The following is a 15720-nucleotide window of genomic DNA, read 5'->3' as shown; positions in this document are numbered from 1 at the left end:
GACTGAATGAAAAGCCCCATGAACGATCACATCAATCACTTATTTTGTATTTGCTGTCTTTTTCTATAAATAACAAACTTTTGTTATAGAAAAAGACAGCAAATACAAAATAAGTATTTAAGGTCAAATGTCTTCTTCTTTTTTTTCTCAAAATGTCATTTTATGCGATTATACATGATTTGGTGTTTATTTAAACAAATTTGCATTTTACATCGTAAAGTATCAATGAAAAAAATATATTTTAGTACAAGGGACTCAAAAATATCATTATATGGCATTATAACAAGTTATTTTGATGGAAAATCAGTTTTTGATCAAATTTTATAGTGTATAAAACGTTTAAATATCGTTTTTCTACAACCGTGTTAAAAATGCAATTTTTAGCACTCCATACGATCATTATGCCACTTTAAGGCACTAGTGCTTTAAAATTTGTATGGCACTGCAGTTCGTATTGACCGTATAGGCAATTTTGATGTAATGTCAAAAAAATATAAAAATGGAATGTCAGTCAAGTTCAATTAAAAGTTTTTGTGGATATTGCCCTGTAATTACGTTTGTAGAAAAAATATTGTATGATATGCGTGTTAAAAAGTACATTTTTAAGGCACTCATGTGAATTGCAGAACTCGCTTCGCTCATTCTAAAAATTTTCACATGCGTGCCTTAAACGTGTACTTTTAACATTAATATCATAAATAACTCCGGATACAAAACGAACTAACGGAAACAATAGATGTGAAAAAGGGACTACGCCAGGGAGACGCTCTATCATGCATCTTGTTCAACATTGTACTCGAGAAAATAATGAGGGACACAACAGTCAATACTCGAGGAACAATAATTAATAAAAGCGTGCAAATACTAGCATTTGCAGATGATGTTGACATAATCGCAAGATCAAGAAGAGAAATGATAGAGGCATTCAATCAAATAGAACGAGCTGCACAAAATAGTGGCCTGAAAATCAACCAGAACAAAATAAAATATATGCAGGTAAGTAAAAACACAGAAATAAGGCAGCCACAAAATATAACAATAGGATAATACAACATTGAGGGGGTAAAAAACTTTACATACTTGGGATCCCTAGTCACATCTGATAATAACGTAGCAGAGGAAGTGAAGAGGCGAATATTTATTGCCAATAAAAGTTACCATGGCTTAATTCGGCAACTAAGATCAGACAACGTCGCAAGGAAAACAAAATGTACAAAACCCTAATAAGACCGGTACTCACATACGGCTCAGAAATCTGGACACTCACTAAAAGAGAGGAAACATTGCTAGCCACCTTTGAAAGAAAAATCTTGCGACAAATATATAAGGGCACAAAAGAAAATGGAATTTGGCGAAGAAGGTACAACTTTGAACTATACGAAATATACCAGGATCCAGATATCATAACATTCATTAAAATAGGACGGCTGCGTTGGATGGGACATGTAGAAAGAATGGAAGAAGGCGAAATACCAAACAAAACATTCAAACAGATGCCAGTAGGAAAAAGAACAAGAGGAAGACCGAAGCTGAGATATTTAGAACAAATAGAAAATGATATAAAAACCTTAAAAATAAAAAACTGGAGAAAAAAAGCACGAAACAGATCAGAGTGGAGAAGAATCCTGGAACAGGCCAAGACCCAGAAAGGGCTGTCGAGCCAATGATGATGATGATCATAAATAACTATTTTTACATTTTCCTCCATTCCCAAAATACATTATAATCGATTTGGCTGAAAATATGCCCACAGATAGCCAAAGCATAGGACTTTAAGTGGTTAGAATGATTTGAATTAGAAAAGAAAATAATCGTTTTCGTTTTGATTCAATTCGAGTCTCTTGCCATCCTCTGACACCGTGTTTCGGGGTCTCTACCCCTTATCAAAGAGGCTATGCAAGTAGACTGAATTGAATCAACTCGAAACGAAGAAGAACTGCATATATTAAAATATCTGCAGCAGAGTGTGGTTATACTATCCTCTAACGGGGAATGACAAAATGAATAAAAATAAATTTCGACCAAGAATCAGGATTCTGTTAACCGAGATACGATAGTACACTTCGCGTCAAAAAAAACTGGTACAACTCTTATAACCGAAAATCGTGTTTTTCAAGTTGTGTAAGTTGATCTTGTCACAAGTGTCATTTAAATTTCTAGGGCAAAGTTGCCAGTTCAACGAAAATATTATATCAAACTAGGTAAAAACGGGGCTGTGCGACAGACCGCATTTTTTAATACACTAAAAACTAAAACAATTGTAATTTTCCGTCATCTAAATTAAGTATCCATACATTGATTCGGTTTTTATTATAATTTATAAAAATATTTCAATTAAAAAATAATGATAGATAATAAATCTTGGCATGACTTTAAATTATTATGTTTAATGTCAAATCGAGAGGTGTGATTGGTTTCTCGTAAATTGTAGGACAAAACTGCATTAAGTTGTGTAGAATACATAAAACACACTGGAAAAATTAAAAATTTAATTTGAAATTAATACAAAATGAATAACTTTTACAGTGAACAAGTGTGTAATTTAAATATATGTATTACAATTATTCGAAATATACATTTTAAACGTTATTTTTTTGCGTTATCTTTGCGTTTTGTATTTGCGTTATCTGTGATGGCAACAACGAAGTGATTCACGAACAATAATTGTCAGTCTGAACACAGGTTTACATTGGGAAAAAAAGTGTACCAGTTTTATATGACGCGAAGTGTACCAAGCGGCGCCGCTAGGAGGAGCATTGAATTACATTACAATACAAACTCAAAATACTCAAAAGTATAATTAGTCCAGTCGGGATAGCATTTGACCTTGCATGCCGAGCTGCTCAAAATTTTATTTTTCTTATCTTTAGGGGGGTCAAAAGTAGTCTAAATTTAAAATCGCGAATGAATTCCTCCGTTACGTTAGCCACCATCTTGATTTTAAAGGAGAACCGTTTTTGCACATATCTATGGTAGAAACTGAAATTGTTAAAAATAAATCGTATTTACAATTATTACAATTTCTTTTTAAAAATTTTTGTCGTGAGGTCGATATTTTCTGAGTTAATTGTACTTACAGTAACCGCCTATATTTTTGACCATGATATTGCATGTAACTTTTTTATTATTGTAATATAATTCAAATCCTTCTAACCACTTAAAGTCCTATGTTTTGGCTATCTGTGGGCAAATTTTCAGCCAAATCGATTATGATGTATTTTGGAAATGAAGGAAAATGACGGTATTTTAACGTTTTCTACACTAAAGAATTTGATCAAAAACCTGTTTTGAATCCAAATAACTTGTTACCTATACCTATAATGCCATATAAATGACATTTTTGAGTCCCTTGTATTAAAATAGTATGTTTTCCATTGATACTTTACGATAGAAAATGCAAATTTGTTTAAATAAATACAAAATCACGATAAAATCGCTTAAAATAACAATTTGAGAAAAGAAGAAGAAGACAATTCGACCTTAAATGTTTTATTTCTACATCTCCCAGATGCTATATATATACAAATTTTCAGACAAATCGGAGATCCAAAAGTTTTTTTGATCCAAAATTGAGTGATTTGAAATGGAATCACCCGTAATTATATGGTATAAGTTCTTGGCTTGTGGCAGGTGTCGTCCATTGGCGATTGACGACTCTCTGGAATTGACCTAGCAGCTTCGTCTTCTGGCCAAAGTCTTTTTAGGCTTAGGAGTCTGTCAATCACTGGAGGGTTTTGAATTTTAAACTTTATCGCAGAGTAAATGTTGAAAAATACTTTTTATTGTACCTATTATATTATATAAACAATGAAATATTATTCTGGTCCAGATAATAAAAATATTATTTATAACAATTATTAAAGCTAATTTACTGTCCCCATAGCCATAATTTCCACAAAAAGAAGAAGAAGAAAAAAATAAAAAAAGGTCCTACGTATTACTACACCCTTCCTCGAGGCACTTACGAAATTTTTTCAAAATTGCAAAATTTTTCATCAAGTTATCGCGAAAAAGGATATAATGTGAGATTCTATCTAACGGCGCGACTACTCGCGGGTTAAGTACAGTAGTCTAGCTATATTTGTCTGTCGTGCGAGTGTGAGCGTATCTACCAAGAGGTGGGTTTAATGGAACGACAGTGACACAGAAGCGGCAGCCATCATATGCTAGAGAGAGAAAGCTAAGCGCCGGTAAAGAGAGATAAATAGACCACCGACCAGAACTTCTCCGCGTTAGGCTATTTTTCGGACCTGGCCTAATCTATTGTGTTATTATATCTATGGTGAGAACACGACTTTTAAAAATATTTCAAAATCAAAATTAGCCAAATCAATCCAGTCTTTCTCATAGTTATAAAATAAAAAAAAAAGTACGAGTCAGAAAACGTTGGTTGTCAAATAAAATTAGAGGATGCCAGAAAAAAATTGAGTGCAGCGACTGTACAGGGCAATTGATTGTATCCGCCGTCGCATGGCGAAGGAAAAAATCACCAGTTTTATATAATAGTATCATTGCTTAAAAAAAGAAATTCCTTTTTAAAAAATGATAGTATAATTATTATAATATAATATAATATAATATAACATAATATAATATAATATAATATAATATAGTATAATAATTATAATATTATTAGGTAGGTATAAAAAACTCTAAGAGAAAAAGTAACTTTTAGACCTGACAACAATGCATATAATAAGACATATGTTTTAAGATGCTCAGTTGCCAATAGTGTGATCTGACTTAGTCTCCTTGGATTATATTAGTCCTAATATCCACAACAAAGAAATATATTACAATTCTTATTATCACGAATAATCTTTACATTCTCTAGATAGCAACAAATTTAACTATAACCGCTTTGTGTGATTATAATGTAAAAAATCAATTCTGAGTTTTCTAGGTCAGAACTTATAATTTATTACTTATTCAAAATCGCGCAACACTGTAAGAAAAAGATTCGTTCGAAGAGTAAAAAGCTTGCAAGAATTTTGATGAGATCGAAGAGTGACTGTCCTTGAAAATTTTTCAAATAATTAATACAAAATTATCTGCTAATGACTAAACCCTGGAAATGTGTGTCCTTTCGTGAGCACTTTGTTAACTTTCAGATGGTATAAATATATTTCAGAAATACTAGCCGTAACATAGTAATTTAGCAAAACTCGGGAAGGCACTGATTTCACAGTAGGTTTAAAATTTTTACCGCGCTAAAGAACTGGGCTCCTGTTAGATATAAAATTTTTAATGGACTGCGCGTGCGTGGTAATGTTATTGCAACTTTAATAATTATTTTCAGTGCAAAAAAAGCCTGATCAATGTTCAAAATAGGTGATCATTGCTCAGAGCTTTATTTCCTATCGAATACAGTCATTTGTTTTAAAGATTTCGATCAATGAGGTGCCAACATCTTTTTTTTCGTCCTTGAATTTTGAACCCTTAATAAAAAATAAACTACAGGTGATCAAAATCTGAAACCTAGTGATCATTGCTGTACAAACCGTGAGCAAAAGGATGGTATAATTATTTTTACGAAATTCGATCGATGAGGTGCTAACATCTCATAACCAGGAAAAACGGAGACACTGTTATTGGGCACTGGAGGGGGGGAGCTTCTTTGGACCTTTCGCAGTGGCGCTAGTACTCACTGACATGACACACGACACTGACACATTTGCTCTCGCGGGATTTGATGATTTTAATCACATGACAAAATCCACAATTTCAATTGGACCATGATAGTCGTGACGTCAAAACGTCAAAAAAAGTTTTCCAAACACGTTATGTCTAGGTACACGCTAAAATGTACGCAAATAAAAAAGTTAAACTTCATCAAGCCAGTGACTATTTAGCGTGGGCAGTGACTGTATATTTTGATACACGCTATTTTGATATGTTTAGTGTTTGTTTGATAGAAAAATATTTGTTATGACGTTTAATTCTACCTAACATTTTTATTTGCGTACACGTTAGCGTATACCTAGACACAACGTGTTTGAAAAAATTTGACGTCACACTATCACGGTCCATTGTACGACGCAATTGCATTTTGTTTGATTTTGTCTTTGTTGTTTTTTTAAAAATTGAGCTAAGACCAGCTAAGGCTGTGTTTTACCATTATTGAAATGGAAGAACATAAAATAATACGTAAATGTGTTCCTGGTTGTACCGACTGGACAAGCAATCGATTACGTTTTCCAAATCCCCAACATGAAATGAACATGTTCTTGGAATGGATGAAACTTATCAAGAGGAATCAATTAAGTAAGTGTACAGTTCATGTTTACACAACTTCATGTTTACAACAGTTTTCGTGTTTGTTCTAGGCATTTTAAAGAAGAAGACATTTTACCAAACGTGAAATCTGGAAGGAGAGGAATTATCAGAAGCGCAATCCCGAGCTTATTTTTACCGCCACTAGGTAAGAACTGTTTGTACCTCATAGCACATAATATTTTGTATTAACGTTATTATATGAATCTTAGGATAATATGTATATCTACATTTTAAAATCCTCAAAATGGTTACCTAAGTTTTAGTAATTTTGTATTCCTAAAATTGCCTTATTTTTAATACAAGTATTATGAAGATAATTATAATGGTATTTGGGTTCAGTCCTGATTAAAATTTATACAAATATATTAAATTTATATTAAATACACAATAGAACCCCGCAAATCCCAACTAAATGCTGGAGGGGGGCCTGTTCCGATTATCTGAAAATTAGCCTAACTAATCATTCAAAGCTTTCATTGCCATTGATTTTGAGTCACAAAACGTTCTCACCAGGTTTTGGAATCAAGTTGACTACAATAGAATCGAAGTAAGTTTATGTTTAATCTATATACAATATTATTATAAGCACTACATATAAAGTATGTATTCATTTTCAAGAAATTTTATAAAATGTCAAAGAACTATTAATCCTACATTGTTAAATTTTCTGGTTTTTTACTCTCTATAATAAACATGTTTTTAAGTTTTTGTCTTGAATTTTTTAATTTTTTTCACTTTCCGTTGGTTCGGATTTGCGGGGTTCTACTGTATATCCAATCCTGTTACTCCTTGAAGGAGCATAGGGCATCCTGGCCAAATAATTGTCAATGTTTAATATTGTCTGTGATATGTTATCATTTTGTGATTTAGTGTTAAGTGGCCAAATAATTGTCAATGTTTAATATTGTCTGTGATATGTTATCATTTTGTGATTTAATTAAGTGTATTTACATATTTTTATAATTTATACACACACACCACAGACATCATACGTCATCTAAGACGTAGCAGATTAAAGCGCCTCATGCGGTTTGGCATTATTCAGTAAATATTTCATATGAGGGTTCTTTATCCCGGGACTCTCATATGGCAATCATTTTGATGAAAGTAGCCTTCCATAGCGCATCAGCGTGCTATGGGAGGGGTGGAGGAAAGCCTGGGGAGCATTGTGGCTCGAAGGAGTGGTTCCTGATTTACTCAGACTAATCCTTCTCACCCCAATGAATTGTATGCCTGAATGGTCATAAGGGCATGCAAGTCTCTGCAGGTGGGTTTACTTTTTTTGCTTGTTTGCTTGTGAGTAATTCAATTTATCATTTAGCAGGTCAGGGTGAATAGATGCCTAAGCTCAGAATGGGACTCATTTCCATGGAGTATAACGTGGATCCCTGCACAAGGATATAGGCGAAGACCAGAATAGCAGCAATCACTTACAAATTATATCTGTGATATTATACTTCTGTAATAGGGCTTTTAGCTTTAGTAAACAAATGACTGTGAATGAAAAGCCCTATTCCATGCAAATTTTGATTGCTCAAATAAGTTTATAAAGTAAATTACATAAATAAATACATTTTTAAGAATATCTGTTTAATTTTTTTGTTTTCAAAAGGACAAAAGTTATAATGTATTTAATGGAAAACAGATATAGTCGTAAAATAACAAATAAAAACTTATTCTATGCCAAAAAATATATTCTCTCGGAACAAAAATATACACTGGGGTGCAAAATTAATCGGACACCTTAAAAATAGTTCATTTTTGATGTCTCGAATTTACTAAGCCTGTTGTCCGATTTAAATGCTTTTTTAATGTTATAGCCTTATTCTTTAAAAATATCACTGTAATAATATTTTTGGTAAAAGTTAAATTTTCATTATTTACAGGGTGTACCAATGAAACTGTATTTTTTCTTAAATTTTGCATCGCCCTGTGGAATATTCTAGCATTTATAATATACCCAAATTAAAACCCAACTATAGCCTCATGTTTTCTTAACGTTCTGTTTTTTTATTCATTCGCTTATGTTGGACCATAAAAAAGTGGTACTTAAACAATTGGCCATGTTTTTCATCAATACATGGTGTTTTTAAATAAGTATGGCAAACTTCAAACTACATGAAAAAATAATGAAAGTTTTATTTATAAACCTATGTCCTCAAATGCTTCGTTTCTGAGATAGAGGGTGTTGAAATTTTTCTTACAAACTGATGATTTATTTATTGCTTTAAAACCGGTTGAGATATGCAAATGAAATTTGGTGGGTTTTAAGAAGTAGTTATTGTACAGATTTTAACATACAAGTAAAAATTTAATATTTACCATTGGCGCGCATACAGGTAATATGAGCAGTGATATTACCCGTATGCGCGCCAATGGTGAATATTAAATTCTTAATTGTATGTCAACAAATGTGCAATAACTACGTCTTAAAACCCACCAAATTTCATTTGCATATCTCAACCGGTTTTAAAGCAATAAATAAATCATCAGTTTGTAAGAAAAATTTCAACACCCCTTATCTCGGATATGAAGTATTTGCGGACATACTGTTTATAAAGCAAACTGTCATTATTTTTCATGCAGATTGGCCCCTTCAAGTTTGTCATACTTATTTAAAAACACCCTGTATTGATGAAAATCATGGCTAGTTGTTAAAGTACCTAACTTATGGTGTAATGTAAGCGAATGAATCAAAAAACAAAATGTTGAGAAAACATGAGGTTATAGTTGGATCTTAATTTCAGTATTTTATAAATGCTAGAATATTCCACAGGTTGGTGCGAAGTTTGAGAAAAAAACAGTCTCATTGGTACACCGGGTATACAATGATTTACCTGTTTAGCAACAATATTATTACAGCGATATTGTTAAATAATAAGGCTATAACATATTAAAAAGATCACCTAACTCGGACAACAGGTTTAGGAAATTCAAGCGATCAAAAATGACCCATTTTTAAGGTGTCCGGTTAATTTTGCACCCGTGTATATTTTTTGTTCCGAGAGAATATATTTTTTGGCATAGAATAAGTTTTTATTTGTTATTTTACGACTATATTTTATTTTCCATTCACATTCAAAACATACTTTTTGAATTTGGCGCCAATACTGGCCCACTCAGCTGGCTATATTATACCCCATTCACCAGATGGCGCTCTAAACTAAAATTCAGAACAATTTTTGAATTTGCCGCCGAAAATTCAGATTTTACTTTTTTGAAACGTTAATAACCAACTTTCTCAACGGACACGGCACTTGAAAAAGAAGAAGATATTTTTTAAATCTCCCGCCGGCTTGGACCATTGCCCAGGTGGCGCTGAAACTCTCTCCCAGATTTTTATTATACAGTTACAATACTATTCCGTTATGTATTGTGGCCTCCATGCTAGGTACATCATAGCCTCCATAGGGTACTTCCAATATTTAATTATTCAAGTGGACAATAAAGGTAAAACACAAATAACTTTTGTTTCTTACTTATTTATTTATACAATAATGTGACATTTTACATAGAAATATTGAGTAATTTGGATTAAATAAATGTTTACTTGTCGAATTTTTTCACCGTCTGCACACAACAGCTGAACGGAGCCATTAGACCTAACAACAAAACGCGAAATAAAATGTGTATTTTAAAACTGTTGGATAAACAGTAACTACAATCAGAAAAACTTACCTTTAAAAAGGTACTCGATTATGAAATAACAAAAATATCAAAAAACACGACTGAATATCAGCTTTTTATGGTGACACAAACACATCACATAACCGACTGGCCATATAAAATAAGTGAACGACAACGAACGAACGAACACGAACACAGATTCACAGATAGCGCAGGATTTGTCAAAAGTCACGTTCCACCAATCACAATGCCGACATCAGCGCCTCTGACTAAATGGAAGGAAAATAAATACGATTACATGTTTTTTATTAGAGTGAGCGGGGCATGACTACGACTTTACATACAAACATGCCCCGCTAACTCTAATAAAAAACATGTAATCGTATTTATTTTCCTTCCGTTTAGTCAGAGGCGCTGATGTCGGCATTGTGATTGGTGGAACATGACTTTTGACAAATCCTGCGCTATCTGTGAATCTGTAATCTGTGTTCGTTCGTTCGTTGTCGTTCACTTATTTTATATGGTCGGTTATGTGATGTGTTTGTTTGGTGTTTGTGTTTAGTTTGTGTCACCATAAAAAGCTGATATTCAGTCGTGTTTTTTGATATTTTTGTTATTTCATAATCGAGTACCTTTTTAAAGGTAAGTTTTTCTGATTGTAGGTACTGTTTATCCAACAGTTTTAAAATACACATTTTATTTCGCGCTTTGTTGTTGAGTCTAATGGCCGATCAGCTGTTGTGTGCAGCCGATAAATTCAACAAGTAAACATATATTTAATCGAAATTAAATACTCGTATTTCTATGTAAAATGTCACATTATTGTATAAATAAATAATTAAGAAACAAAAGTTGTTTGTGTTTTACCTTTATTGGCCACTTGAATAAAATAATATTAAATATTGGAAGTGCCGTATGGAGGCTATGGTGTACCTAGCGTGGAGGCTAGATAACGCTACCCTTCCTATCCAATCAACAGCAAGAACGTTTAAAATTTCACACCTATCATGTCGAAGCTACAGACCACTTATGTGGAGGCCAGATTTGTAGTATCCTTCCAATTTTCCAGGTGCTGAAATACGTGACATATTTTTTGAAGGGTAAGATCGCATTCTACCAAATCACACAACACTTTTTTCTATGTTTACAAACTTTACTGATGCTCAGTCAGTCTCAGCTCAACTGATGCTTACACCAAAGAATACTCCAGGGTTGCCAACGACCTAACGTCGTTTTCTACTAGATTTAGGTATAAAATCTACTAAATTCTACTAGATGGAGGATAAAATCTACCAAATTATTTTCTCACAAAATGACACTTGACAGCCAAAAAAGAAGAAGAAATGACAGATAACAGCCCAAAAAAGAAGAAGAAATGACAGATGACAGCTAAAAAAGAAGAAGAAATGACAGATGACAGGTTATTATATGTTAAAAACAACAAAAACCATGTTTATTTAAAATATAATAATTTTTATATTTACATAAACCACACATAAACAACATAATTGAAACTTCTAAAAAATAATTAAAAAAATGTTAAACACTTATTCTATAGAAAAGTATATCCTCTCTAGGAGAAAGTGGTGAAAACAAGAGAAACAAGTTGATTTAACTAATACCATTGATTAAGAACTACTCTTTTTTTTAAATTCTAATACATTTTGTACATTTAATTTTTTTAACGTCACTTTCTTGTGCTTAACACAGTTTACTATCAAAAATTTTACTTCAAAATTAAGTTAGTTTAACGTTTTGAATTGTAAACTGATTTTAATAGAAAATTATAGCTTATTTCCAGTAAAAATAGTGCATTAGAGTTCATTTCTAACTCTCAATAAACCCCTACTGATAAAATGTTGCACGTCTGCAAGACTTGGCAATTTCATCTGATTGCACATATCACAAAAATATCCTCTCTAAGAAGAAATATGTAGGTAAAAATAAGTTGTATTTAACTGAAAGGATAAGTAGTTATTAAAATGAAATAAAGTGTCTCTATTTATTATAATATGGGTAACATATTCATATAAATACAAACAAGGAAATAATAATATTATATTATAAGTGTTGTATCCCATAAGTCATTTTTAGGGAGAATGTGACTTACACCGTTTGACTTCTGAGGCATCCATATGTAAACATGTAAAAGACAACTATAAGTTCTAGGCAAAAAAATATCAAATCGTATATTTTGTACAAAATTCATTTACTTAAACAACATTTACTCAACTACTTAAAATATTTTCAATTTCCTCTAATTCTAAACCTACAATGGTATGTTTGCTGTCTTTTGTAATGTCTTTAAAGGTAGGTATATCGGAATTAAAATAACATTTGTATATATTTTTTTCTCCTTATGAACTTTTATTTACAATCAATTTCTTAAAAGTTTTAAGTAAGTTTGAATGAAATTTTAAGCAAGGAAGGAGGAGCATCCAATGATGCTTCGTCTTATAGGTTTATTTCACTGTTTTATTAAATCTTGTAGCCACGTTCGCTTGAGTCTTCTGTGTATTCGTCCATTGGTAGATATGTTTGATCAGTTCGTTGTCTTGGTTTCTTGTTCGACTTTCATGGTTGGTCACTTTACGCTGTATTTCATGTATTACGAAGGGAATATTCAGATTATTGTGAGATTACTGACATACCAGGGTGCGCCAGTAATTGGTCTAAGGACTTTTTATTGAAATCTCTGTATGGTTGTGATGTGTGTTAATTTAGCACAATCCCAGAGATAGATACCATACATCCTAATTGATTTCAACATGGCTTTGTATAGTAGTAATTTGATATTTAATGACAATTCGGATATCCTACCAAGGAGCCAGTACGTTTGTCTGAACTTGAGATCCAGCTGCCTGCATTTCATTTAGAGGTGTTTGTTCCATGTTATCCTTTGGTTGATATGCAATCTAAGGTATTTAAGATGCAATGTAAACTAATTTGAATGCACAAATATCATTCTTGAGACGAGACATTGTGGAAAAGTTTAGAATTTGTTAAAATGCTGGATTCAAAAGTAGGAGTTTAATACAACAGATATATAAATAACATAAATGGTATTAACAATATAAACAGGTTAATACAATAAAACAAAGGTTTAAGTATTTATTTTTTAAATTTTAATACTTTATGCATTGGAATCTATAAAGTTTTGAACTAAGACCAAAAGTATGACACTTTCATTTGCATGCCATCAGCATTTGTTTATTTAAATGTGCTATAAAAAAACACCATAAATCCAATTCCTTTACTTATTATTTTTTTGTCCTTTAAAACAATTTGTTTATTCATACATTTTTGCTAGCTGTGGAAGTTCTTTTAACGGAATATGATATAACATATACTTTAAATGATACTTCAAATCAAACACCAATATCATGTACCTATGTATTTATAAATTTATTAAAAACTGCAGTCCAAGAAAAATAATATATTATCAACATTAGCCATTTACAGTAAAACCTCCGTTAACCAAAATAATTGGGGGTAGGCTGTTTTGGATAACAAGAATTTCAGTTAAAAATGACATTGTTTTTGTACTCTTCTTTTATCAAATTACATAGTATTGGAGAGATATAGCTACAAAACATCATTGTCAAAGGGAAACACAAAAGAAAATAGAAGAATTCTTTAAAAAACACTCTAAACATGTTCATTTTCCTTGATTTTATTGCTTTTTGATTAATTTCCTTTATATTGACAAAATTATTGAAACTGTCAGCCATTTCGGTTAAACGATGTTTTGGTTAAAAAGGTTTCGGTTAACGGAGGTTTTACTGTATTTGCCTTAAATGGCAACATTTTAAAACAAACAAACACACATTACACAAAAAGTTGCACTAGACTTTCTCCTGGTTAAAAATGTATAAAGGTACTGCCACAGAATAACTAACCATACAGAAGCGAAACTGACTGTCGTTTCCATTGATTGTGTGGGAACCGAAATATTTGACCTTGAGCCCTAGTTACAGAATGGAACTTGATGTTCTAAGGAATAGACCAATTCAAATGATGTGATATTTTTGACAAGTAGTTATTAATTAATTTTGAAATATAAAATTTAACTATAAAATATAAATAAACTATAAAATAAAACATATATAAATATAAAATTTAACTAAAAACAACTGTCACTGTCAGTCTAAAAGTGAGGTTATACCAGTTACGTTGACACATGAGCATGAAAATGATGTTACCATTTTGGGCCTGAGTTTCGCTTCTGTATGGTTAGTTATTCTGTGGTACTGCCACAGTTTGTTCGAATTAATAACCGCAGGCTCAGTTGCCAATATTTCAATGTTTTCTCTAAACAACTGCAATATTTGTAAAGCTGCTATTATTGGAACAAAAGGTATGTTGCATTGCATCTCATTTCACATATTAATACGAAAAATCTCTTTAAAATACCAAACCTTCTTTCAATAACAATGGGGAACTTGCACATTTTTTTTTATTACATAATAATGTTCAGTTTTGTATAAAAATGAGATTTCCAAAATTTCCCGATTCAAAAACTCATAACAACTTAGAAATACAAATTTAAAGTCTTCTTTATTTTAAAGTAGTTCAGACGGGCCGTGACGTCACATAGTTTTACATTAGTTTTTTATATGGTTATATCAGTGATGTGGGAGGATTATATGTAAGTATATTCTTCTTCTTCTTCTTTAGTTTATTGGCCTCCACCTACTTGGGTATTTGGCCACAGCATTGTCGCGAAATATGGGAAAATATTTATATTGTAATGACATTTTTGGATCATTATTGGGACCGTGCAAGTTCGGCAAAGCGACCTCTATTTCTACGCTCTGTACTTTTATTCGCACTTTTAATTATATTGGCCAATTATATTAGTCCTGGTTGCTGGATAATTGTCAAGACCATAGTCCAAAAAAATAATAAGAAGAAAAAATAAGATGCAGGTTATGTTTAGCAAACGTAAACAATTGTATGTAGTAAATAAAATCAGTTATTAAAATGCACTACTGCAAGCAAAATACAATTAATTAAATTTACCTTTATATAATAATTGCATATCATATCAATATTGTGGAGCAATATATAATTTTTCTGCGTCAATGACAGAAGGTATGAAATATACGTCAATTTGACAATTTCAATTGACAATATGAATTATTTAAGATAGTTGCAATATTTCTCCGCGACTCGCGCACGGTCGTTTCTCGTTTCCCTTTCCAAGTACTTGCACACCGCGAATACTTAATAGGAAGTGTGTACCTACTAAGTTTTATCGTTAAATACTTATGAAAATAATAATCAGAATAAAATCACAGTATAAAATTAGTAGGTATAATGGGAGTATAATATAAATAATATATGTACTTACTTATCTGCTTTAACTCCCCGAACTTCTCCGACGGAAAAATTTTCACTCTTTTAAAAATATGTAGCCACCATACACATATCAATTATAGGTAAGTTATCAGACTGCCCTTTACAAAAACCCTCTTCGGTCATTTTAAAAAATATATCTTAAAAACACTCAAATACATCAGAAATAGAAATTATCAAATATATGTATAAAACTTAGTGTCAGTGTCAAAACGAATGCCAAACCTATGAGGGAACTTACACATTTTTTTATTACGTAATATTATTCAGTTTCCTTTAAAAATAATATTTCCAAACTTTCACGCGGTAAAACCTCATAATAACTTAGAAGATAATTTAAAATCTATATATTTTTTTCTGCTTTCTGGCCTTGGTTTAGAAGAACCCTTAGCCAATGTAAAATAGTTCAAACGATCAAAAACGCTTGTGACGTTACATAACTGTATTTTCTACTGACGT

The 15720-nt window shown here is 31.8% G+C and overlaps 2 long non-coding RNA genes across 2 annotated transcripts; one reads left to right on the top strand and one right to left on the bottom strand.

Annotated features, from left to right (window-relative positions):
* The first annotated feature begins 5648 nt into the window (after positions 1 to 5648).
* Positions 5649 to 7859, top strand: LOC126890046 (uncharacterized). The gene is made up of 3 exons (XR_007700260.1): positions 5649 to 6264; positions 6327 to 6421; positions 7598 to 7859. It is a non-coding gene; the product is annotated as an uncharacterized LOC126890046 (long non-coding RNA).
* Positions 7860 to 9742: 1883 nt separating this feature from the next.
* Positions 9743 to 10054, bottom strand: LOC126890047 (uncharacterized). The gene is made up of 2 exons (XR_007700261.1): positions 9955 to 10054; positions 9743 to 9878 (listed from the first exon to the last, which is right to left on the bottom strand). It is a non-coding gene; the product is annotated as an uncharacterized LOC126890047 (long non-coding RNA).
* Between the last annotated feature and the right edge of the window lie 5666 nt (positions 10055 to 15720).

This window comes from Diabrotica virgifera, chromosome 8 (assembly GCF_917563875.1).
Source record: "Diabrotica virgifera virgifera chromosome 8, PGI_DIABVI_V3a".
In the NCBI taxonomy this organism is placed as follows: Eukaryota; Metazoa; Arthropoda; class Insecta; order Coleoptera; family Chrysomelidae; genus Diabrotica; species Diabrotica virgifera.
The sequence above is the reverse complement of the archived record's forward strand: the minus strand, read 5'-3'. Positions and strand labels throughout refer to the sequence as shown.